This window comes from Salmo salar, chromosome 18 (assembly GCF_965601325.2).
Source record: "Salmo salar chromosome 18, fSalSal1, whole genome shotgun sequence".
Taxonomy (NCBI): Eukaryota; Metazoa; Chordata; class Actinopteri; order Salmoniformes; family Salmonidae; genus Salmo; species Salmo salar.
Window position 1 is genome coordinate 11,880,328 of NC_138308.1, and position 26,257 is coordinate 11,906,584.

Genomic DNA, 26,257 nt, shown 5'->3' on the forward strand with positions numbered 1-26,257 from the left:
GTGGTTAATATTAACCTCTCTAGGGTAGGTGGCACCAAATCGTCCCACCTACGTAACAGCCAGTGTAATCCCGTGGCGCGTTATTCAAAAACCTCAAAAATGCAAAAACTTCAATTTTTCAAACATATGACTATTTTACACCATTTTAAAGACAAGACTCTCGTTAATCTAACCACACTGTCCGATTTCAAAAAGGCTTTACAACGAAAGCAAAACATTAGATTATGTCAGCAGAGTACCCAGCCAGAAATAATCAGACACCCATTTTTCAAGCTAGCATATAATGTCACAAAAACCCAGAAGACAGCTAAATGCAGCACTAACCTTTGATGATCTTCATCAGATGACACACCTAGGACATTATGTTATACAATACATGCATGTTTTGTTCAATCAAGTTCATATTTATATCAAAAACCTGCTTTTTACATTAGCATGTGACGTTCAGAACTAGCATACCCCCCGCAAACTTCCGGGGAATTTACTAACAATTTACTAAATTACTCACGATAAACGTTCACAAAAAGCATAACAATTATTTTAAGAATTATAGATACAGAACTCCTTTGTGCAATCGAGGTGTCCGATTTTAAAATAGCTTTTCGGTGAAAGCACATTTTGCAATATTCTCAGTAGATAGCCCAGCCATCACGGCTAGCCATTTAGATACCGACCAAAGTCAGATTTACTATTACAAAAGTTTGATTACCTTTGTTGTCTTCGTCAGAATGCACTCCCAGGACTGCTACTTCAATAACAAATGTTGGTTTGGTCCAAAATAATCCATCGTTATATCCAAATAGCGGCGTTTTGTTCGTGCGTTCCAGACACTATCCGAAATGGTAAATCAGGGTTACGAGCATGGCGCAATTCGTGACAAAGAAATTCAAAATATTCCATTACCGTACTTCGAAGCATGTCAACCGCTGTTTAAAATCCATTTTTATGCCATTTTTCTCGTAAAAAAGTGATAATATTCCGGCTGGGAATCTCCGTTTAGGTAAACAGAGGAAAGAAAACAAAGCATTCGGTCGACGCGGGCACGCGCCTGAGTCTCACAGTACCGTAACCAGCCACTACCCAAACGCGGTACTTTTTTTCAGCCAGAGCCTGCAAAGCCACGATTCAGCTTTTTGCCGCCTTCTGAGAGACCATGTGAGCCGTAGGAAGTGTCACGTAACAGCAGAGATCCTTTGTTTTGGATAGAGATGGGAAAGAAGGCCAAGAAATGGTCAGACAGGGTACTTCCTGTACAGAATCTTCTCAGGTTTTGACCTGCCATTTGAGTTCTGTTATACTCAAAGACACCATTCAAACAGTTTTAGAAACTTTGGAGTGTTTTCAATCCAAAGCCAATAATTATATGCATATTCTAGTTACTGGGCAGGAGTAGTAACCAGATTAAATCGGGTACGTTTTTTATCCAGCCGTGTCAATACTGCACCCTAGCCCTAACAGGTTAAAATCAATTTTTATGCGATTTTTCTCGTAAAAAAGCGATAATATTCTGACCGGGAGACGTCCTTTCCGTTCAAAGACTCAAAATCGAAAATGGACTCTTCACGTGCACGCGCGCACCCGTCTCATTGTTCTCAGATCGACCACTTACCAAATGCGCTACTGTTTTTCAGCCATGGACAGCAGAGTCATCATTCAACGTTCTGGCGCCTTCTGAGAGCCTATGGGAGCGTTAGAAAGTGTCACGTTACAGTAGAGATCCTTTGTTTTGGATAGAGATGGGAAAGAAGGCCAAGAAATGGTCAGACAGGGTACTTCCTGTACAGAATCTTCTCCAGGTTTTGACCTGCCATTTGAGTTCTGTTATACTCACAGACACCATTCAAACAGTTTTAGAAACTTTGGAGTGTTTTCAATCCAAAGCTACTAATTATATGCATATTCTAGTTTCTGGGAAGGAGTAATAACCAGATTTAATCGGGTACGTTTTTTATCCGGCCGTGAAAATACTGCCCCCTATCCATAACAAGTTAATGGATTTCACCTTTGAGTTGTCTCGCTGAAATGTTCTTACTCTTTCAAATGACTGCTCGACTTGTTGACTTTTCGATCCACACAGCAGACATTGTGGGCTAGGTTAGGAATGCTGTGCTGCACGTGTAGCGCTATATTGTTTGTGGGGTCATACGTCATCTACCTACGTTATATAGGTATGCACGTCAGCTTTGACATCGGTTTTGCACATCGGCGTTAAATTGGACATCGGGCCGATGTTGGCATTTTTAGCTAATATCATCCTATTCCAATATGCTTACTGATATATCGTGCATCCCTAGTAGTTACCATTTCGGGTAAGTGTACCCATTAAGCCCACTTCCATCTTTTGGATAATAAAAAAAAAAAAAAAAAATTCTGCTGTTTTAATGTTTCAACTAATTAATCTGGTTGTTATATCCTTAACTTAATTATTCTAAGCCAATCAGATGTTTTATTATTAAGTTATTGACAATTGTGTCATTTCCCATTAGTGGCCAATTTCAATGCTGCAAAAAATTTGTGTTGAGGCTACCTCAGATAAACATATTTTTCTGATTATTTTTTATACCTTCTGAGATAAGTGATCATACTTTATCTAAAATTAAGAGATAAATGTGCTAATATGCACATGTTGGCATATTTCATGAGCATTCATGACTATTTCTTGCCAATTGAAAAATGTGTTTTTCATTCTAGTAGTAGTGCCTGCATGTTAGTCTCACAGTAGCATCATAACTTGGTGAACTACAACAATATAATAGATTTCAGGCATTCACAGCCTACATTTTTTTTTTTATGGATTTCGTTTTATTTGACTGTTAAATGAACCCTGCATTGTTATACATAGATGCCATTTTTGTAAATGTAACATTTATCTCAGGTGGCCTTTAACCTGTTAGGGCTAGGGGGCAGCATTGACACGGCTGGATAAAAAACATACCCGATTTAATCTGGTTACCACTCCTACTCAGTAACTAGAATATGCATATACTTATTACATATGGATAGAAAACACCCTAAATTTTCTAAAACTGTTTGAATGGTGTCTGTGAGTATAACAGAACTCAAATGGCAGGTCAAAACCTGAGAGATTCCTTTACAGGAAGTGGCCTGTCTGACCATTTCTGGAACTTCTTTGCCATCTCTATCATTTACTAAGGATCTCTGCTCTAACGTGACACTTCCCACGTCTTCCATAGGCTCTCAGAGCCCGGGAAAAAAGAGAATGTCGTCATTCCAGCCCCAGGCTGAAACACATTATCGCCTTTCTCAAGTGGCCCATCAAGAGACACTAGCTTATGCGCGTGACCCCGACCGCCCCCGCCTTTGGGATTTTTTCCTCTGTTTGCCGAAAAGGAGATTCCCTGTCGGAATATTATCGCTTTTCTACGAGAAAAATGACGTAAAAATTGATTTTAAACAGCGGTTGACATGCTTCGACGTACGGCAATGGAATACTTTGAATTTTATTGTCAGGAATTGCGCCAAGCGCGCGACACTTCTTTACTATTTCGGATAGTGTCTGGAACGCACGAACAAAACGCCGCTATTCGGATATAACGATGGATTATTTTGGACCAAACCAACATTTGTTATTGAAGTAGACGTCCTGGGTGTGCATTCTGACGAAGACAACAAAAGGTAATGACATTTTTATAATAGTAAATATGATTATGGTGAGTGCTAAACTTGCCGGGTGTCTAAATAGCGAGCCCGTGATGCCTGGGCTATGTACTTAGAATATTGCAAAATGTGCTTTCACCAAAAAGCTATTTTAAAATCGGACATATCGAGTGCATAGAGGAGGTCTGTATCTATAATTCTTAAAATAATTGTTATGCTTTTTGTGAACGTTTATCGTGAGTAATTTAGTAAAATGTTAGCGAATTCCCCGTAAGTTTGCGGGGGGTATGCTAGTTCTGAACGTCACATGCTAATGTAAAAAGCTGGTTTTTGATATAAATATGAACTTGATTGAACAAAACATGCATGTATTGTATAACATAATGTCCTAGGGTTGTCATCTGATGAAGATCATCAAAGGTGAGTGCTGCATTTAGCTGTCTTCTGGGTTTTGGTGACATTATATGCTGGCTTGAAAAATGGGTGTCTGATTATTTCTGGCTTGGTACTCTGCTGACATAATCTAATGTTTTGCTTTCGTTGTAAAGCCTTTTTGAAATCGGACAGTGTGGTTAGATTAACGAGAGTCTTATCTTTAAATGGCTGTAAAATAGTCATATGTTTGAGAAATTGAAGTAATAGGATTTTGAAGATTTTGAAAATCGCGCCACAGGCTGGCAGTGGCTGTTACGTAGGTGGGACGAATTCGTCCCGCCGGTCCCATAGAGGTTAACCTCTTACATCTCGACGTTCCGCTAGCGGAACACCTGCTCCAATATCCAATGATGGGCGTGGCGCGAAATACAAACTCCTCTAAAATACAAAAACTTCAATTTTTCAAACATATGACTATTTCACAGCATTTTAAAAATAAGACTCCTTTATCTAACCACACTGTCCGATTTCAAAAAGGCTTTACAACGAAAGCAAAACATTAGATTATGTCAGCAGAGTACCAAGCCAGAAATAATCAGACACCCATTTTTCAAGCTAGCATATAATGTCACAAAAACCCAGAAGACAGCTAAATGCAGCACTAACCTTTGATGATCTTCATCAGATGACAACCCTAGGACATTATGTTATACAATACATGCATGTCTGTTCAATCAAGTTCATATTTATATCAAAAACCAGCTTTTTACATTAGCATGTGACGTTCAGAACTAGCATACCCCCCGCAAACTTCCGGGGAATTTACTAACAATTTACTAAATTACTCACGATAAACGTTCACAAAAAGCATAACAATTATTTTAAGAATTATAGATACAGACCTCCTCTATGCACTCGATATGTCCGATTTTAAAATAGCTTTTTGGTGAAAGCACATTTTGCAATATTCTAAGTACATAGCCCAGGCATCACGGGCTAGCTATTTAGACACCCGGCAAGTTTAGCACTCACCAATATCAGCTTTACTATTATAAAAGTTTCATTACCTTTTGTTGTCTTCGTCAGAATGCACTCCCAGGACTGCTACTTCAATAACAAATGTTGGTTTGGTCCAAAATAATCCATCGTTATATCCGAATAGCGGCGTTTTGTTCGTGCGTCCCAGACACTATCTGAAATGGTAAATCAGGGTCGTGCGCATAGCGCAATTCGTGACAAAAAAAATCGAAATATTCCATTACCGTACTTCGAAGCATGTCAACCGCTGTTTAAAATCCATTTTTATGCCATTTTTCTCGTAGAAAAGCGATAATATTCCGACCGGGAATCTCCTTTTAGCTAAACTGAGGAAAGTAAACAAAGCTTTCGGTCGCCGCGGGCACGCGCCTGAGTCTCACAGTACTGTAACCAGCCACTACCCAAACGCGCTACTTTTTTTCAGCCAGAGCCTGCAAAGCCACGATTCAGCTTTTTACCGCCTTCTGAGACCCTATGGCAGCCGTAGGAAGTGTCACGGGACAGCTAAGATCCTCACTCTTCAATAAACAGAGACAAGAAGAACGACACCTTGTCAGACAGGCCACTTCCTGCCTGAAACCTTGTCAGGTTTTTGCCTGCCAAATGAGTTCTGTTATACTCACAGACACCATTCAAACAGTTTTAGAAACTTTAGGGTGTTTTCTATCCATATGTAATAAGTATATGCATATTCTAGTTACTGGGTAGGAGTGGTAACCAGATTAAATCGGGTATGTTTTTTATCCAGCCGTGAAAATACTGCCCCCTAGCCATAACAGGTTAAGGGTACACCTAGCACAAAAAGCACTCCCTCTATACAGAATGTAAATGACAAAACAATATTGTTCAATATAACCAATACTAACTTTGCATAATATTGTAGTCTATAGTGTATATTTACCAAATATTTTCTGGGTAGACGTTGCTATTCTGTCTTTTTCCGCATAAATAACTTGTTACAATTAAATTAAGCCCAGTATGCTCCTATTAAGACTGTTTTGCATTGAAGCACATGGGAATAGTGTGTTGATATCCCAAATATTCAATGAATATGAGCATACATTTTTTTTTTTTCAGATTCATTTTGTTAAAACACAAACTACAGTTATGCATACTGTACATATAGCCATGGCGCCTTTACCAAGATTAGGAACAATTAGAAACCCCTGTACGTTTTAGAGTGGACAGGTAGGTGTTGATGCAGAGAGAGATCAGAGAGATTGAGTGTTGAGGGTATTCAGGGATAGAAGACCTACAAGTGGTGGATAAAAATGAATACAACTGAGGGGCAAGAAGATGGCTATTGGGCGACTACTCATGCACTTTTGGGTAGGGGCATTGTCATATTGTTGTCTTTCATTCATCCAGGTGATTCAGATGTTTTGGTCCAGCACCTGTACCTTTTTAATATACAGAGAGGGAAATTTGAAACTGTCTTCAGATAGGCGTTAGGAAGACGAGTTGAAGCAATTAGAATATAATTGCAGTACAGCAAATGTGAATCAGCTTTCAATAATTAATTGGAAGTTATGTGTGTTATGGTCTTTGTTGCATGGCTTCTTATCCACAAAGGGCCAGCATGTTTGTGTTCTAACCAAGCAATAAGAAACCTGATTCAACTAATCATGTCTTGATTGAAGTCTATGATTAGTTGAATCGGGTGTGTACTGGTCAGCAAGAACAAAAGTCTAAGTCCAGATTGATCTCCGTGGATACGAGTGCTACTTTCATGATGAATAGTAATGTTCTGTTTCTTTTAGAAAGAAGATTATATTAATCACAGTTTCCATAAGAAATGTGAGTTTGTACATTTCTAACATGTGGAAATGAATTAAGATGTATTATTTAAGAGGCCGGCTTATGTGGAACACCCATGGGCTTAAAGGGAACACTCAGTACCCATTAAGCCCAGTCTGGACTTTTCACATATTTTAATAAAACAAAGATATTTGATAAAATATGTAAGTAAAGTCATTTAAACTTCACATAAGATGTTCATCTTTAATTTTATATCCACTTTTCTTACAAAAGTTTGGGCGGTATATGTTAGAAATGTCTAAACTTAGATTTTGGTGCGCTTAATAGATACACTTAACCTAATTCAGGTGCACACCAGCCAGACAGTGGTTTGGCTAGCGCAGTTTCTATAGCGCACGTGATGTAGTTTTCGAAATGAATGGCAACTGGATTGACGCAGATAATCATGATTCTGTCAGGTAGGCATCGGCTACTTTGTCGTTAACTTTTAATTGCCATTCCATATACCCCAAAACAGTTACGCTGTCATTAGCATCACTAATGGCTACACAAAGTGGTAAAGAGCGAGGAACTATGCGCACCGCACACAGCAGGACTAGACATTCAGGTAAATTTGCCAGTGGCACACCAGGCCAGTGCCAAATGAAAGCTACAGGCCCGAATGGGGGGGTTGGGGGGGATACTGCCCCGGGTCAAGATCTGACAGGAAAGCGAATGATGCGTACATAATTTCAATAGCAGAAAATGTTGTCTTTCATTTGCGGGCTGAGCAAGTAGCTTATACAGGGTTCATACAGACATTGGCAAGTCAAATTTCATGGAGTTTAACAAGCACGTATAGTTTAAGGACCTACATTTTATATTGAATTGTTGTAATAGCCAATAGAAAAAAAATCCCCCCCAAATGCATACTTTTCTGCATGCATTTATCACTTTGTGTCCGAATAATGTGGGCATTGCTTGACTCAATGGACGGCATGTTCCTCACACAAACACACTGATGAAGTCTGTCCATGTGGTAGCTAGTAGGCTTGGGAGGTATCCAGATTTTCATATCGTCATACTGTCCTTCTATCATCCTGGGATTTATGGTTTTACCAGCATAGCACACAAGGAGTGGTAAAAACGCAAGAAAAGCCCATTGTGCCTCTGTTACTAAATTGTCACAAACAAATAGCGAACACATAGACGCTGTTAGCTAAATGCTAACGAGCGAGAGCAAACATACATTTTATTTATTATTATTAACCTTTATTTAACTAGGCAAGTCAGTTAAGATTTTTTTTTTTTTACGATGGCTTACCCCGGCCAAACCCTAACCCGGATGACGCTGAGCCAATTGTGCGCCACCCTATAGGACTTCCAATCACGGCCGGTTGTGATACAGCCTGGAATTGAACCAGGGTCTGTAGTGACGCCTCTAGCACTGAAATGCCGTGCCTTAGACCGCTGCGCCAATTGGGAGCAAAGTCTGGCAAATCCAGCTCGTGAAGTTATACAAGCATTGCTAGTACCTACCGAATGTCATTTTCGGTGAGTGTGGACATTTTATGAGTGAAAGTGAACGTGAGAAATGAACAAAGTTGTGATGCATGCTTTTCTGAAGGAAGAGCAGCGTTTGTACATGGAGCAGAGGGGAGAAGAACGGAGGAGGAGGGAAAAAAACCCTAGTAGGAAGACAGGGGGAAAACTGTACCGACAACAAAAGCTGAAGAACATACGCACATCCAGGTACTTTCCACAGGTGCTGGAGTTGTAGGCAAACTCATGGAAAACAGAAAGGAAAACGCCGCACACTGCTGCTCATGCTCCCAGGTGATATTTATTTACAAAGTTTCGACCCTTAGTTCTTCATCAGGCATCCATATCCCAGGTGGGGGTGGAAGGTTATTTATTTATATATATATATAGGGGCAGTACTCAGTGACATCACTTGTAAAAAGGAGGTAAAAAATGTATAACCTAGTTTCACAGTATTAACATTCAATGTATCAAAATATGTGATCAATATTTATAGTAATATACATACACATACAATATTCAATTAGGATAAAAAAAAATATATACAATTCAGACTTATTGAAACTATAAAAACAGTTTCAAGTCAAACTCCTCATTAAGGCCAAGAGGAGACAGTGTGTTCAGCCTGTGGATCCAGAACGATTCCCTTTGAAGAAGTTTCCTCTCAATGTCCCCTCCCCTGCGTGACATCTTGACCATTTCTATTCCAATGTATCTCAGAGAACTAATAGGATGTCCAGCTTGTACAAAATGAGCAGCCACCGGATTGTTTTGTCTCATAGGTTTCGTATATTGCTGCGGTTCTCACTGATCTGTGTCTTAAGGCTTCTATGGATTTTCCCTATGTAAGACAGACCACAAGGACATTTCAACATGTAAATAACATTGGTGGACATGCAGGTAATCAGGCCCTTGATCTTAAATCTTTGTCCTGTGCGGGGTGGGTAAATTACTTACATTTGTACTTTAAGCTGCATTGAGCACATTGGCCACATTTGTAATTACCCTCAGGAACCTTGTCCAAAAAAGTTTCCCTTTTCTCTGGTGGGTAATCCGATTTAACCACAATATCTCTCACTTTTGGAGGTGTTTTAAAAACCATATGTGGGGGATATTTAAAAATGGGCTTCAATTGTGGGTCAGTATCAATACTGTACCGGTGCTTCCTGATAATGTCCTTTAAATGCCTTCCCCAATGGTGAGTATTGGGTAAAGCATGATGGGACATGTTCTGCTTTTACTTTAAAATGATCATGGGTATGTTTTACACAATTGTCTTTGTACCCCTTTTCCTTAAATGTTTGTTTGAGGTCCGTTGTCTGTTTTAGATAAGCAGCATCAGAGCTGCATATTCTTCTGATACGACTGAATTGACTCATGGGGAGACTTTTAATAAGTGGATGTGGATGAAAGCTGTCACCTCTAAGGAGGGTATTCCTGTCCGTAGGTTACAGATAACTCATCCAGATCTCTTTGACTTCTGGCAGAAAGCCAACAGAGACTGGCCAAAATATATAGAACGTTATGGACTCACCAGTTCCTGCTTTCTCCCGTTGTGCTATTTACAAACACGTGACTGGCTCGACTGTTCCGGGGAACTACAGTAAGCTTCATAATGTGAAATGAAGAACGCAATCTGCTTAATCTCCTAACGTATTGCTTAAGTTGACTGCAGTTATTAACTTAAGTAGCCACAAATATTCAAATTTATTGAAAAACTTCAGAAGTACACTACCGTTCAAAAGTTTGGGGTCACTTAGAAATGTCCTTGTTTTCCATGAAAACATACATGAAATGAGTTGCAAAATCAATAGGAAATATAGTCAAGACATTGACAAGGTTATAAATAATGATTTTGAATTTAAATAATAATTGTGTCCCTAACTTTGCTTTTGACTAAGAATCCTCCCTTTTACCCTGTACAAATCTCCCACTTTACCACCACCAAAGCACCCCCAGACCATCACATTGCCTCCACCATGCTTGACAGATGGTGTCAAGCACTCCTCCAGCATCTTTTCATTTTTTCTGCGTCTCACGAATGATGTTCTTTGTGATCTGAACACCTCAAACTTGTCCATAACACTTTTTTCCAATCTTTCTCTGTCCAGTGTCTGTGTTCTTTTGCCCATCTTTAATCTTTTCTTTTTATTGGCCAGTCTGAGATATGGCCTTTTCTTTGCAACTCTGCCTAGAAGGCCAGCATCCCAGAGTCGCCTCTAAACTGTTGACGTTGAGACTGGTGTTTTGCAGGTACTATTTAAGGAAGCTGCCAGTTGAGGACTTGTGAGGCATCTGTTTCTCAAATGAAACATTCTAATGTACTTGTCCTCTTGCTCAGTTGTGCACCGGGGCCTCCCACTCTTCGTTCTATTCTGGTTAGATATACAGCATTGTACGAGATCTTCAGTTTCTTGGCAATTTCTCGCATGGAGTAGCCTTAATTTCTCAGAACAAGAATAGACTGACGAGTTTCAGAAGAAAGGTCTTTATTTCTAGCCATTTTGAGCCTGTAATTGAACCCACAAATGCTGATGCTCCAGATTCTCAACTAGTCTAAAGGCCAGATTTATTGCTTCTTTAATCAGAACAACAGTCATAGCTGTGCTAACATAATTGCAAAAGGGTTTTCTAATGATCAATTAGATCAATACCACCCAAGCCTAGTAGCTAGTCACTCGCCATTTTAGATTTTTTTTATTTAACTATAAATGTTGAATAGTTATTGAGGGGTTACTGTATCATGTTTAAAAACGAGAAACCGACTAAAAACAGGGTTTTCTTTGTATTGGAACGCTTTGTATGGAAAATCAAATTGAAGCCAATATTCAATGTTTTCTTGCTCATAATAACTGCACATGATTTTACCACAACAAATGCAACAGACTAGCACAACACCCTTCAATTGAAATGGCGGGAAAGAAATGAAAGCGCCTACTTCTCTCAAACTGATCAGAAATGAAATCACAGAATAATTTTATTGGAGCAGGAGAACTTCTAAATCGGCTACCAAAACCTCAAAGAATTTTCATGTGCCAAAGAGCCTACAGGGAATGTCAGATTTGAGGTAGGCTAATCCATGATGACTGAATTGTGCATGGCAAAAATTCAACTAAGATTCTGAACTTTTTAAATACCTGGTTTGCATACCCATTCTTGCCTTAGCTTTTACTGGTATATATCCTAACTTTGAAAATCTTTCATACCCCTACCGCTGTCAGTCTGCACTCCACGCACCAACCAGCTGTTTGAGAGCTCGCGCTCTCTCTGCCCGACAGATTATCTATAGGCTATGTGTGCAGCGTGCATGATAAATAGTCAACATAATGAATGAACAGCTTCTGGAATCCATCTGTTCTTAATAAATTATATAGCCTAGATTAAAAATAGCATTATTACAATATTTCTTTCACTGGCCCAAGCAGGCCACTGACGGGGACGATCGACTGGCCCGGATGTCAAGCCCTGACACACACAGAGGGGCATTCCCATTCCGTTGTTGCCTCTTCAGAAAGTTGGTCAATTTTTGGTCAATTGCACATTGCTATTTGAATAATGGTGAATCAAAACCTAATGTGACCATTGCAAAAAATGTGTCGCACTGCCAAGTCAGAGTCTCAAATGCTACTATTTTGGTCGCAGTATTGGACCCTGTTTATGTCTAGTCCCCTCAAACATGGACCTCGAAGCCAGTTAAACTGTGTTTTTCATTGTTCCTTACTATTCAGGGACTGATTTAGACTGGTGTAATTCATTATAAGGTAGAACAGAAAACCAACAGGCTCCGGACCTTGTAGTGTAAGAGTAGAATACCCTGGTCTAGTCAATGTTAGCTAGCTGTGCTTATGTTGCTTTTGTTGTAGAATGCCCTTGTTGATACTAGGCAGATGGCCACAGCTATATAACTAGCTAGCAAGATGACAAACTATAGTAAACAAAAGTATAAATGCAACATGAAACAATTTCAAAGATTTTACTGAGTTACAGTTCATAGAAGGAAATCTGTCAATTTAAATAAATTCATTAGGCCCTAATCTATGGATTTCACATGACTGGGCAGGGGCGCAGCCATGGGTGAGCCTGGGAGGGCAAAGGCCCACACACTTGGGAGCCAGGTCCACCCACTGGGGAGCCAGGCCCAGACAATCAGAATGAGTTTTCCCCCACAAAAAGGCTTTATTACAGACAGAAATACTCCTCAGCACCCCCACTCCCCCACCTCAGACAATCCCACAGGTGAAGAAGCCGGATGTGGAGGTCCTGGGCTGGCGTGGTTACACGTGGTCTGCGGTTGGAAGGCCGGTTGGATGTACTGCCAAATTCTCTAAAACAACGTTGGAGGTGGCTTATGGTAGAGAAATTAACATTAATTTCTCTGGCAAAAACTGTCGGACCTTCCGACAGTCAGCATGCCAATTGCAAGCTCCCTCAAAACTTGAGACATATGTGGCATGGTGTTGTGTGAAAACTGCACATTTTAGAGTGGCCTTTTATTGTCCCCAGCACAAGGTGCACCTGTGTAATTGTCATGCTGTTTAATCAGTTTCTTGATATGCCACACTTGTCAGGTGGATGGATTATCTTGGCAAAGGAGAAATGCTCACTAACAGGGATGTAAACACATTTGTGCACAACATTTTAGAGAAATAAGCTTTGAGTGCATATGAAACATTTCTGGGATTTTTTATTTCAGCTCATAAAATATGGGACCACACTGTACATGTTATATTTCATTCGCTCTTAATAATCGCATACAGCCCATAGATACATTTTTAGCTAGCTGACTAACGTTAGCTAAATGGTTAGCATGATTCGCTAGCTAGGTAAAGTAAAGACACTGCATTGACTCTCGACAGTCAGCTATAGGCAGCTGTTTCATGAAAACAGATCCATTGTGATTTAGTTTTGTTACTAGCTACAGTGGCCAGATGGCTAGCTTGGTAAAGGATTTAGTGTTGTGTGCATTGCTGCACTTACCACCCCATTCGTTTCATATGAAGTTTGTGACTGCCTTGCTCAGTTAGCAAGCTAACGATAGCTAGCTAGCTAGAATTTCAGCTAGCTAGCAAGTAAATGTTAGCTAGTGTTACAACTAACTAGCTAGCAAGCTAACATTACAAAATAACATTACAAGTAGAAACGGCAGGCTCCTCGGTATGCTCCAGGTACATATTTTGTACTAGCAAGAGAAGGAATGGCCTCCTGTGATAAGTGCTTATCTGCAGTCTATCAGCAGTCGGTGTGTTTCATGCTTTTAGATCAAAATCAAATCAATAAATAAAATATCCGTCTGATATTTAGCATTTCTCATAACTCTGGTTAAACAAGTAGGCCTAACTAACTTTATTAGCCCCTTGTCTGGTTAGATAGGTTTTTTATCATTTCTAAAAGTCTTCTGTTAGTGCCTTGAACAGAACAGACCCGCCATGGCTTTTGGCCATCCCACAGGACTTTCTAAAAGCAACGCACCAAAAATATCTAATTTACTCTGGTCTGGGCAGAGAGAAGGCTTCCTCCCATAATCTTGTCCACTCTCGAACCCTCCCTTAGATCACTAGGATCCCCAGAGAATGGGTGTGTTAAGCAGAAGTAGCCCAGTCCTGTTCAATTGCAGCCAGGGTTTTCTATGGGCAAGAGTTGCACTTATTGTCAGTTTAGGCTAGTTGATTTCCGTGTAGTGAATAGTAACCAGATAAGGACAGTGCACCAGCATCTACACTTTGACTGTTTTTGATAATCTTCCAGATTTGTTTGTTTATTTATTCGATGGCATACCTACACTAATTGTAGCAAGTTCAAGATGGGTCAGACATCACTAAAATATAGTTTTGGCACATTATTCATTGGGAAGTTCTGATCCTGGCTGCTGTTTACTTCTGGTAATTTCTATGTGAAAGGACCCATGAGCACCAACATGTTAAGTTCATAGGAGCATGTCAAATGAAAGCTAAGAGTCTATTTTTTTTAACAGCCATTTTACATCCTAAAAATTAGGAATAAGCAAAGGCTTTGATTTCTGGTCAAACAGATGGGTCTTAGAAAACATCTACCAGAAAAAGTCTTAAAAGGTATTAGAAATACATCAAAACACAATGTTGAAGTAATATCAACACTTTTATATTTAGTTTTAGAGAAATTGTTCTGCCTTCTGTAAATGTAAACACCCACACCAGTAGAAATCCACTTTTTCGAGCTGAAAGACAGTGGCTAGAGCTTACCCTTGATGTTGCACAATGATGTAAGTGAATAAGTCATCGTTTTAGTCAAAGTATGATGTATTTGGGCTTTAAGTGCCAAATCCAAATGTGTGACTTCGGATGTTTCTGTGAGTATTTACGTGTCTTCTTTTCAGCCTACGTTTCGTTTCAGGGCTGGGTTTTATTTAACTCTTACCATCCACCAGCATGGCAACCTTTATTAATCAGAAACACCTGCTGTAAAGTTCTTCCTATTCGCGAGTCGTCTGAGAACCAAACAACTTTTCTCTGTAGCCTGCACTTGGGCTTCCACTAGATAAAACAGCCTCTAAGTCAAAATTGGCTATATCGTACAAATTCATGAAAACAAAAATGTGCTTTTTGGTCTTAATTTAAGGTTCGGGTTAGGCTAAGGTGCATTAATCTTAAAATAGCTAGGTGGGACAACCACATATTACAGGCATAGAAAGTCAATTTTTCCTCTAACATAGCTGTCAGTAGAGTCAGAGCTAGAAGGGGGGGTTGGGTTTCAAGTGTAAGTGTCGGTTAAGTGTTTTAATTTTTTTATTTAATTGTATTTAAAAAAAAATGGTATTACATTTTGGGGTTGGGGGTGGTCGAGGTGAGGAGGAAGATTTTTTAAGATGCTGTTTGAAGAGGTAGGGTTTCAGATGTTTTTGGAAGATGGGCAGGGACTCTGCTGTCCTAGCTTCAGGGGGAAGATGGTTCCACCATTGGGGTGTTAGGACAGAGAAGAGCTTGGACTTGGCTGAGCAGGAGCTGCCCTCCCGTAGGGGTGGGAGGGCCAAGAGACCTGAGGACTGCTCGGGTTGGGGTGTAGGGTTTGAGCATAGCCTGAAGGTATTGACGCATCCGTGTTTATAATTGTTGTTATTTCCCTGCTTCACGTGGAAATCACCACAACATTCCCACCCCCAATTCCTGTATGTATTAGCAGCCTGCGTCAGTCTTCGAGGTGGAACCTTAACAGGAATTTGAATGTGTCATGTTATAGCTGACACCCCATTCTTTCAGCAGGCATCATAGAATCTTAATTCGGAGCAGTTATTTGAAGAGTTTTTGGAAAATGTGGACACATAAAAGACTGAGGGAGATTTTACTGAAATTCTGTTACCAAACTTTGCATCTGCACAGTTCTTCCCAGTGAATTTGTTTTTGTACAATTCAGTGTAAATTGTTTAAAGTTGTCATTGTGCATAGAGTTGTATGGTTTGTTAAACTGAAATCAATCAGGTTTTTTTGGCATACATGTTAAGCGAGGAATCTTAGTCTCAGCACCATTCTGTTAATTGTGGAATTGCCCTGCTCTATCTGAAGTAGCATGACCCATCCATAATGGTGCTCTGTGGGCTGTTATTGGTGTGTATTATGTGAAATTGGATTGCTCAGTCATTTGGCAAAGCTGGAATTGCAGATGGCTGCAGTTTTAGTTGTGTTAAGAGGGCGATTGTTGTGGCGTTGATTGTGTTTTGTCGTCACCTCTCTCAATAGGTTGCTCTCTGCAACCCTCTCTCCCCTTCTCATCTCTCTTGCGCAACTTAGGCTTGTATCTTGTTAGCTTTGCATTGATTTGCACTGAGATGCGGCACAGGCACGGTACACAGGGAAGGTGTTCATATAGGCCTACCACTAGGGATCTTTTTATACTAGCCACACACATGCTGTATTATTTTGGGTGCTGCATTTGGAATGCTCACCCGAGTCTCTTTGATGCCTAATCAGAATGGAGCCATGCTAATGAGGACACAGGATGGATGCAGATTAGCTAACTGACCCCATACCACACACTGGCAGCGCTCGTCATTTTTCCCTGGTCACTCGCTCCGTGTTAGCCTAACGACAGCAGCATATAGGCTACCCTGTGTAGGAGCATTAAGCAGATAAAGGTCATACAACTCTTTAGGCCTGTAAAACTATTCTACCACATTACAATATGGTGGCAGTGTATGTAGCCGAGGCCTCATCCTAGTTCCCACCGCCTTCATATTGTTCTGAAACACTCCTCATTACATGTTACACCTCTGCTATGTTGGATGAATGGACAGGCTAATGTCCTTCTGATGTTTTCAAAAACTTTGCCTAGATTTTATTGTGATTTTAAAGGTTATGTGCCGAGCAGTGCGTGCAGATACCAAAATTCAGATTTGTCACCGGCCCAACATAACCACCGTTAAAGTTGCACAATCACAATATTAATTTCTGTGTAAAACACCACATGAGTTAGCTATTCTTGGGCATGATTACATTTTTTTTTTAAATGTTGGAATGTGAATCCTCAAATGACTCTTGTCTTGTAAACTAACCTTTGTTTGTTTTTTTCGTGGACGTGATTAGACTTCGTAAGGATAAAATCCGCCAAACCACATGGAAAAACATGGCCCTCCTTAGAAAGTTGATGTTGCTTCACATTACCAACCAGTCCATTTGGAGGGAAAGACAAAAGGAAAAGGAGGGTGTGCACCTTTCTCCTATTAAGTGCATTTGCTGAAAGCTGCATTGTCCAGTGTCCAATTTTTTTTTACCACAGCCTTGTTTGTTTGTGAAAGGCCTAACCGTTCCCAATCAATCTGTGTATGGAATTGAACTAGGTCCACACATGCAAACCCAGTACTCTGCACAGATTAGCTCACACAAAAGGTTACACATGCACATAGGTTCTTAGTTAGTCTTGCTTTGAGTGGGATGATTCTTACCTTTTGTAGATTGCTTTGCGTTGGACTGTTATAATAGAGGCCATCTCTCTGATATTACTATGTGAGGGAATTTCTGTGCATATCTGAACCTGGCGTGTAAGTGAATGGCCTTGCTGTTTGAATCTTAGACTAAGTCCTTATATCATGTCTGTCAAAGCTGGATTGTTTTTTTCAATGAATTGTACATTATTTATAGGCTAGTGAGTTAAGTAAGTCTTGTGAGAACCGATGATGGATAGGTTACTGTAATTGCAAATGCCTGTTATCATAACTAAAACTTTTGACCACTCAGTTAACATGGTTGAGGGTGAATGGGGCCTCAAGGTCCATGTCTTGAAGGAGGGAAGGGAGATAACGTGTAAAGTCCGTAAGTTCTTGTGGAGAGAGGGGAAGTGGCACCACCCCTTGAGAGAATAGTGGGAACACCTCCAACCCAACACACAATACACCCCCACTCGCACCCTTATCCACGACTTAGTCGGGGACGGGAGACCGACTGTAACACTAGATCAATTACAATGAAAGAATGAGTGATGTCACACCCAGGCCCCCTGCTCCAATCTTGGCTGTTTACAGCTACAGTTTAAGGAGGAATGTCCTGCTTGAAACTCCCTCGTCCCTCCCTCCCCCTCACCATTTAGCCTGCCATGAGCAACCTTATGAGTTAGGCCTATGATCATTACACACTGTTCACTGTTGATTCTCTCCCCCCACTTAGTGACGGGTGTGTATTTGTGTGATCGTCATTATTAGTAGGGATGGGCATGAGTAATGGAGTACTTGAACGGACGTCAAAGCTCGATCTTTAACCAGAGATCAAATTTTTTTGAAATACTGTGAAACTATTTGATGGAATGTGTTTTGTGGCTGCCCGGCAAGTAAAATGTTATCTTAAAGACCACTTTGTTATGCTTTGACTCAAGTGTTCCATTTCTACATGTGCATTTCCAGGGCACAACAGAAAATATACCAAGCATCACACTGTTCTACTCTCTAAGGTCCCTTTCCCCTCTGTGTCTCATTCACTCAATTGCATTCCGACCGCTCCCTCCACACACGTGCTGAGTGCGCACAAAAGCACCCCTTAGGCCTACAGAAATAAATGCCTATAAAAACATATCTAACTGGCCCTGCCGAGTGGCGCAACGTTCTAAGGCACTGCATCGCATTGCTAGAGATGTTGGTACAGAACCGGGTTCATTCCCGGGCTGGGCCACAACTTGCCGTGGCAGGGAGTCCCATAGGTGGCGCCCAATTTGCCCAGAGTTGTCCGGGTTAGGGCAGGGTGTGGCCGGTGGGGCTTTACTTAGCTCATTGCGCTCTAGCGACTCCTTGTGGCAGGCCGGGTGCCTGCAGGCTGACCACGGTCGTCAGTTGAACAGTGTTTCCTCCGACACATTGGTGCATCTGGCTTCCGGGTTAAGCTGTTGGTTGTTAAGGAGCGCGGTTAGGCTGGTCATGTTTCGGAGGACGCATGACTCCACCTTTGCCTCTCCCGAGCCCGTTGGGGAGTTGCAGCAATGAGACGATCGACTACAATTTGATCACAAATGGACTGTTGATTGAAGTAGGAAAATATGTGTTCTAACAACGAGCTGCAGTTTTGGAATAATTGCGTCCCGTCTATTTTCCACTTAAGCTACTTTGCGAACTGCTAGTGCCATTTAGAATTGGTTAGGAGGGCTGTCCCCGACCCAACAAAAATATTGGTTGACCGAAAGTCGTCTGTTCTTTTGACCAATCAATTTGTCAATTTTAAATTGTGTATTTTTCCATATATAGTCCCAGTCAAAAGTTTGGACACACCTTCTCATTCAAGGGTTTTTCTTTATTTTTGACTATTTTCTACATTGTAGAATAATAGTGAAGACATAACTATGAAATAACACATATGGAATCATGTAGTAAGCCAAAAAGTGTTAAACAAATCCAAATATATTTCAAGTAACCACCCTTTGTCCTGACAGCTTTGCACACTCTTGGCATTCTTTCAACCAGCTTCATGAGGTAGTCACCTGGAATGCATTTCAATTAAGAGGTGTACCTTGTTAAAAGTTAATTTGTGGAATTTCTTTCCTCCTTAATGCTTTTGAGCCAATCATTTGTGTTGTGACAAGGTAGGGGTGGCATACAGAAGATAGCCCTCTGGTAAAAGACCAAATTCATATTCTGGCAAGAACAGCTCAAATTAGCAAAGAAAAACAATAGTCCATCATTACTTTAAGACATGAACGTCAGTCAATCCGGAAAATGTCAAGAACTTTGAACCTTTCTTCAAGTGCAGTCGCAAAAACCATCAAGCCCTATGATGAAACTGGCTCTCATGAGGACCGCCACAGGAAAGGAAGATCCAGAGTTACCTCTGCTGCAGAGGATAAGTTAATTAGTTACCAGCCTCAGAAATTGCAGCCCAAATAAATGCTTCAGAGTTCAAGTGTGTTTTTAATAAAATCAACTATATCTATTGAGCTTGTCGTATGCTTTAAGGACACTGCTTGATTAAATAAGACACATATGACTCGAGGGAGCCAGAGATCAAGACAACCAGAAGTAAAAAACGTAACCTGACCCGGCCATCCTCCCACTCCTGCTAGCTTTTGCAGATTCTGCCATTACTCTCCTGAAGTGGCCGATAATAGGCTACACGAGGAGTCGGCAAACTTTCTCATGTGGAATGCCAATTTATCTTACCATTTTCTACCGCTCTGCGTGCCAGTTATGGTTTTCAAATGCACTTTTTTGTGGAACATTTTAATTGAATTTATAATAACGTCTTCGTATCTCAATCATTGTCATGTGGTTAAATCAAAATTCTATCCAAATCTTCATGAAAATGATACTTTTTAGGTTTGTAACTTCCATTGCCAACTATGTAAAAATAGCCTACATAAAGCCAACAAATAAAAACATTGCAGCCTGCAGGTAGAAAATATCCTGATTTAAAAACAAATATCTTATAAATCACATTGGCTACGCATGGCCTGTCTGCAACCAACTTGAAATATTGTATCAACTATTAACTTGGGTCTGAACTCCAAGTTTCCCGGGCCAGTGAGCTCTGGACAGAAACAGTTGTAGGCTATTTGTGCAAGGGATAAGAAGTAATCAGGTAGGCCTATTTTATGAAGTTTCCACTGGATCAGAGCATGACATTTTTCCCTTTCACGCTGAGTGGTTATCGAAAAGGAGTGGGCTGTAAAGATATTTAGAATATATTGAGGAACTTTTGTCATTCTCTATGGATGTAAAAACAGACTTCCTTTGCTTGCTGTTTGAGGTGAAGAACACATTACTTTTAGAAGCTCCACAGCTCATTACTGGTGGTACGTTAAGCTAATCAGAAATACTATCAGATCCCCAAATGGGCACATTTTATATGCCTACATTTGTGCGCAGGCCAGGTAGCCTATAGGCCTACTTCTATGCGTAATCAGGTGCGCGTCCTTACTCTAAACAAAGACAATGACTAAATTGACAACTCGTAAATGGAATGAAATAAACAGAAACTTGTTCCTCACAAGTGTAGCATAGGTTGTGTGCTCTGCAAGCAACATGTCTACTCCAATAATGAGAATGGTAAAAGACTGGAATAATAATGCAGTATATTGAATGCATTAACAGAAATTACCGTAACCAAACAAACATTGTAGATACAAATGATAGGAATTGGGCCTCCCGAGTGGCGCAGCGGTCTAAGGCACTGCATTGCAGTGCTAGAGGCGTCACTACAGACCCGAGTTCGATCCTGGGCTGTATCACAACTGACTGTGATCGGGAGTCTCATAGGGCGGAGCACAATTGGCCCAGCATCGTCCGGGTTCGATTGTGGCCTGTGGAATGTTGTCCCACTCCTCTTCAATGGCTGTGTGAAGTTGCTGGATATTGGCGGGAACTGGAACAGGCTCTCTTCCACGTCGATCCAGAGCATCCCAAACGTGCTCAATGGGTTACATGTCTGGTGAGTATGCAAGCCATGAAAAAACTGGGACATTTTCAGCTTCCAGGAATTGTATACAGGTCCTTGTGACATGGGTATCTCTGTGCATTCACATTCCCAACGATAAAATGCAATTGTGTTCATTGTCTGTAGCTTATGCCTGCCCATACCATAACCCCACCGCCACCATGGGGCACTCTGTTCACAACATTGTCATCAGCAAACCGCTCGCCCACACGATGCCATACATAGCCTGCCATCTGCCCGGTACAGTTGAAGAGCACACTTCTCTAGTGTGCCAGTGGCCATCGAAGGTGAGCATTTGCCCACTGAAGTCAGTCAGGTCTTGACCCTGGTGAGGACGATGAGCACACACACAGATGAACTTCCCTGAGATGGTTTCTGACAATTTGTGCAAAAATTCTTTGGTTGTGCAAACCCACAGTTTGTATCAATCCAGTGGCTATTCGTTTTGCAAAAATCTGCAATCACATGAGCACTCCAGAAACACCGCTAACCAAACAACGGTCTCTTGCTGGTGCTCACTTGCATTAAAAGGTAGGCCTAACTATACCCCACATTTTTCTGATACCACAAAAGTGGTCTCCTGATGGAATTTAAGCAGTTGTGGACTTAGAACTTTTCTATAAAAAAGGGTGACATTTGGAAAAACGGAATGAGGCAGAAAATAACAGATTTTATAGGGCCCCTACAAATTAGGGATAGGCATTTGACATTTTTGACTGTTCGAGTACTCGGATGATTTTTTTCAAGTACTCAAATATTTTTTTTTTTTTTTTTTTTTACCCTTTTCAGAAAGCTGGGAGTATTGACGGATGTCACTACTTCACAGGAGAGGCATTCGAATGTAAAAAAAAAAAAAAAACTTTTATGTGCTGTAATAACAAACGTGTATCTAATCTGTAAATATAAATAAAATGTGAAATCACAAAACAGTTTAGAAACGGAGAAAATACAGAATATTCCACAACCACGATTGGTTGAGATAATGAGGGGCCGGGACATTCACGAGAAAGAGCATCCATTCTGTCATGCAAGGCTTCTCCGTCAAATGGCACATCCTGCTCTCTGCTACCGTGGATATTTGAAAGAGCCATTGGATTTACTCATATTTTCATCATGGACAACATGCAAAGTGTAGCTTCAGCTTTCAATATCAGTGTTGTCCTGAAAAAAGTCCTTGGTTAAAAATAGATGTTAAGAGAAATCATCTGGTTTTAGCTCTGGATGTCATGGGTGGCATTAGCAACAGTCATAGGCTGCTGTAGGCCAGGGGGGATAGGCCTTTGTAAATCAACGTAATCAGTCATGTGCTGAGTCTGGGCCTGATTCCTCTGGCATCTTAACGCCGTTGCAGCTGACTGCAAAATCCCTGTATCTCTATTGAAACAGAGGTTTTACTCTGTATATGTGTTACACTGTTGTAAGAAGCTAGGCCTAGTTGGTGACGCTAGTGCAGACTGTAGAGCCTGCTCTGCTCATCTAGGCTAACTGGGGCAACTATGTTATGTAACTGGGGCAATAATATATAATAATATTTGCCATTTAGCAGACACTTTTATCCAAAGCGACTTAGTCATGCGTGCATACATTTTACGTTTAGGTGGTCCCGGGAATCGAACGCACTACCCTGGCATTACAAGCACTATGCTCTACCAACAGAGCTACACAGGACCGCAATGGTATCTCTGCAAATGTGAGAGGGTGGGAGGGAAACTGGGAGTACACCATGGCAGTTTGGAGATCAGATGAGATCTCCCACTACTAGAGGTCCTTTTGTAGCTAAGTTAGTAGAGCATGACACTTGTGCCAGAGTAGTGGGTTCAATTCACAGGACCACCCATGCAAAAAAAAAATATGCACACATGACTAAGTCGCTTAGGATAAAAGTGTCAGCTAAATGGCATATATTGCAGTATTATCAAATTGCATTTGTCACATGTGCCGAATACAACAGGTGTAGACCTTACAGTGAAATGCTTACTTACAAGCCCTTAAGCCCTTAACCAACAATGCAGTTTTAAGAAAATACACCCCCAAAAAAGTAAGAGAAAGAATAACAAATAATTAAAGAGCAGCAGTAAATATCAATAGTGGGGCTATATACAGGGGGTACCGGTACAGTCTGAATATGCGGGGGCACCAATGTCGAGGTAATTGAGGTAATACGTACATGTAGGCAGAGTTATTAAAGTCACTATGCATAGATAATAACAGAGAGTAGCAGCAGCGTAGAGGGGGGGGGGGCAATGCAAATAGTTGGGGTAGCCATTTGATTAGGTGTTCAGGAGTTTTATAGCTTGGGGGTAGAAGCTGTTTAGAAGCCTCTTGGACCTAGACTTGGCGCTCTGGTACCGCTTGCCGTGCGGTAGCAGAGAGAACAGTCTATGACTAGGGAGGCTGGAGTCTTTGACAATTTTTAGGGCCTTCCTCTGACACCGCCTGGTATAGAGGTCCTGGATGGCAGGAAGCTTGGCCCCGGTGATGTACTGGGCCGTACGCACTACCCTCTGTAGTGCCTTGCGGTCGGAGGCCGAGCAGTTGCCATTCCAGGCAGTGATGCAACCAGTCAGGATGCTCTCGATGGTGCAGCTGTAAAACCTTTTGAGGATCTGAGGACCCATGCCAAACCTTTTTAGTCTCCTGAGGGTAATAGCTTTTGTCTTGGTGTACTTGGACCATGTTAGTTTGTTGGTGATGTGGACACCAAGGAACTTGAAGCTCTCTACCTGCTCCACTACAGCCCCGTCGATGAGAATGGGGGTGTGCTCGGTCCTCCTTTTCCTGTAGTCCACAATCATCTCCTTTTGTGTTGATCACGTTGAGGGAGAGGTTGTTGTCCTGGCACCACACGGCCAGGTCTCTGACCTCCTTATTATATTACTAAAGGTTTAAAGTCAATAGTCAATGTGTTCAATTGGAAGGAAATGCAGTGTTAACTGCTTATGGCTGGAATCCCGTTAGCGGGATCGATATGACAACAGCCAGTGACAGTGCAGGGCGCCAAATTCAAAACAACAAAAATCTCATAATTAAAATTCCTCAAACATACAAGTATTTTACACCATTTTAAAGATAATCTTGTTGTTAATCCCACCACAGTGTCCGATTTTCAAAAAGGCTTTACTAGGAAGCACACCAAACGATTATGTTAGGTCAGCGCCTAGTCACAGAAAAACACAGCCATTTTTCCAGCCAAAGAGAGGAGTCACAAAAAGCAGAAATAGAGAGAAAATTAATCACTAACCTTTGATGGTCTTCATCAGATGACACTCATATGACTTCATGTTACACAATACATGTATGTTTTGTTCGATAAAGTTCATATTTATATCCAAAAATCTCAGTTTACATTGGCGCGTTCTGTTCAGTAATGTTTTGCCTCCAAAACATCCGGTGATTTTGCAGAGAGCCACATCAATTTACAGAAATACTCATCATAAATGTTGATGAAAATACAAGTGTTATGCATGGAACTTTAGATAAACTTCTCCTTAATGTAACTGCTGTGTCAGATTTCAAAAAAGCTTTACCGAAAAAGCACACCATGCAATAATCTGAGTACGGCGCTCAGACACAAAAACAAGCCATGCAATATATCCGCCATGTTGTAGTCAACAGAAGTCATAAATAGCATTATAAATATTCACTTACCTTTGATGATCTTCATCAGAATGCACTCCCAGGAATCCCAGTTCCACAATAAATGTTTGTTTTGTTCGATAAAGTCCATCCTTTATGTCCAAATACCTCCTTTTTGTTCGCGCCTTCAGTTCACAAATCCAAATTCACGACGCGCAGGCCAGACAAACTCAAAAAATCTATTACAGTTCGTTTAAACATCTCAAACGATGTATAGAATCAATCTTTAGTATGTTTTTATCATAAATCTGCAATAAGGTTTCAACCGGAGAATTCCTTTGTCTTCAAAAATGCAATGGAACTCAGCTACCTCTCACGGGCGTGCGCATGGCTGAACTCATGCCTTATTTTGGGACACCTGACTCTTAGAGCTCTTATTCTCTCCCCATTCACAGTAGAAGCATGAAACAAGGTTCTAAAGACTGTTGACATCTAGTGGAAGCCTTAGGAAGTGCAATATGACCCCACAGACACTATTTTGGATAGGAAAAGACTTGAAAAACTACAAACCTCAGATTTCCCACTTCCTGGTTGGATTCTTTCTCAGGTTTTGTTATACTCACAGACATCATTCAAACAGTTTTAGAAACTTCCGAGTGTTTTCTATCCAAATCTACTAATGATATGCATATCTTAGCTTCTGGGCCTGAGTAGCAGGCAGTTTACTCTGGGCACGTCAGTCATCCAAGCTACTCAATACTGCCACCCAGCCATAAGAAGTTAAAGAGATCCATTACCTTTGGTAAGGAGGGAAGAGAGCTGGCTGCCACAAGTAGATTATATTAGCCTAAACATGATCTTGGAGAGGCAAACCATTTTGAAGGCAGTTTGGGGTCACTGCGCTCAAGAACCTAGTATTGTCCATGCACACTGATGAATTTAGTGTTTGTGTGGGTGTTTGTGCTGGCTGTCTACACTGTTGTGAAAGGGAAAGTTCTTGGTCAGGTCCAGACGGACGTTGTAATACGGTACATACCAGCAGATCAGCTGGGTGCAGGCAGATCCCTGTGTTAGTTTACAGCCGTGGCCTTGTGTCCCTGCACGTCTGCCTGGCAACTCCTCACTCACTTTACTGCTCCAACTAGCCCTCTTTCTCTCACGCACAAGAAATCCCTGTGCAAAAATCCCACGTGCAAAGAATCACCCAATTTCCCCCACACCCAAATGTTGTCTCTAGGATCACTACCATTGAATTTGCAGAATTGCTACGGTAACCACGTTTCCATCCACAGTTTTTATTCAAGTCATATAGTATAAAAATGATCACGACAGCTGAGACAGAAACATTAAGTTTCAGTGTAATTTTATAAATACCAACAGATAGTTTGTTCGTTCTACATGGTGGGATCTTTTTGTGTCTAAAATTAATTATGCGGGAAATTGAGGTAGAAACGCCTTTATGCTCAAATATTGATAGAATAACCATCATATCGAAG

General features: G+C 41.0%; 1 protein-coding gene across 1 annotated transcript in view; it reads left to right on the top strand.

Annotated features, from left to right (window-relative positions):
• The window catches only part of socs5b (suppressor of cytokine signaling 5b), a 44,114-nt gene that overhangs the window by 11,262 nt on the left and 6,595 nt on the right, over positions 1-26,257 (top strand). The window lies entirely within an intron of this gene.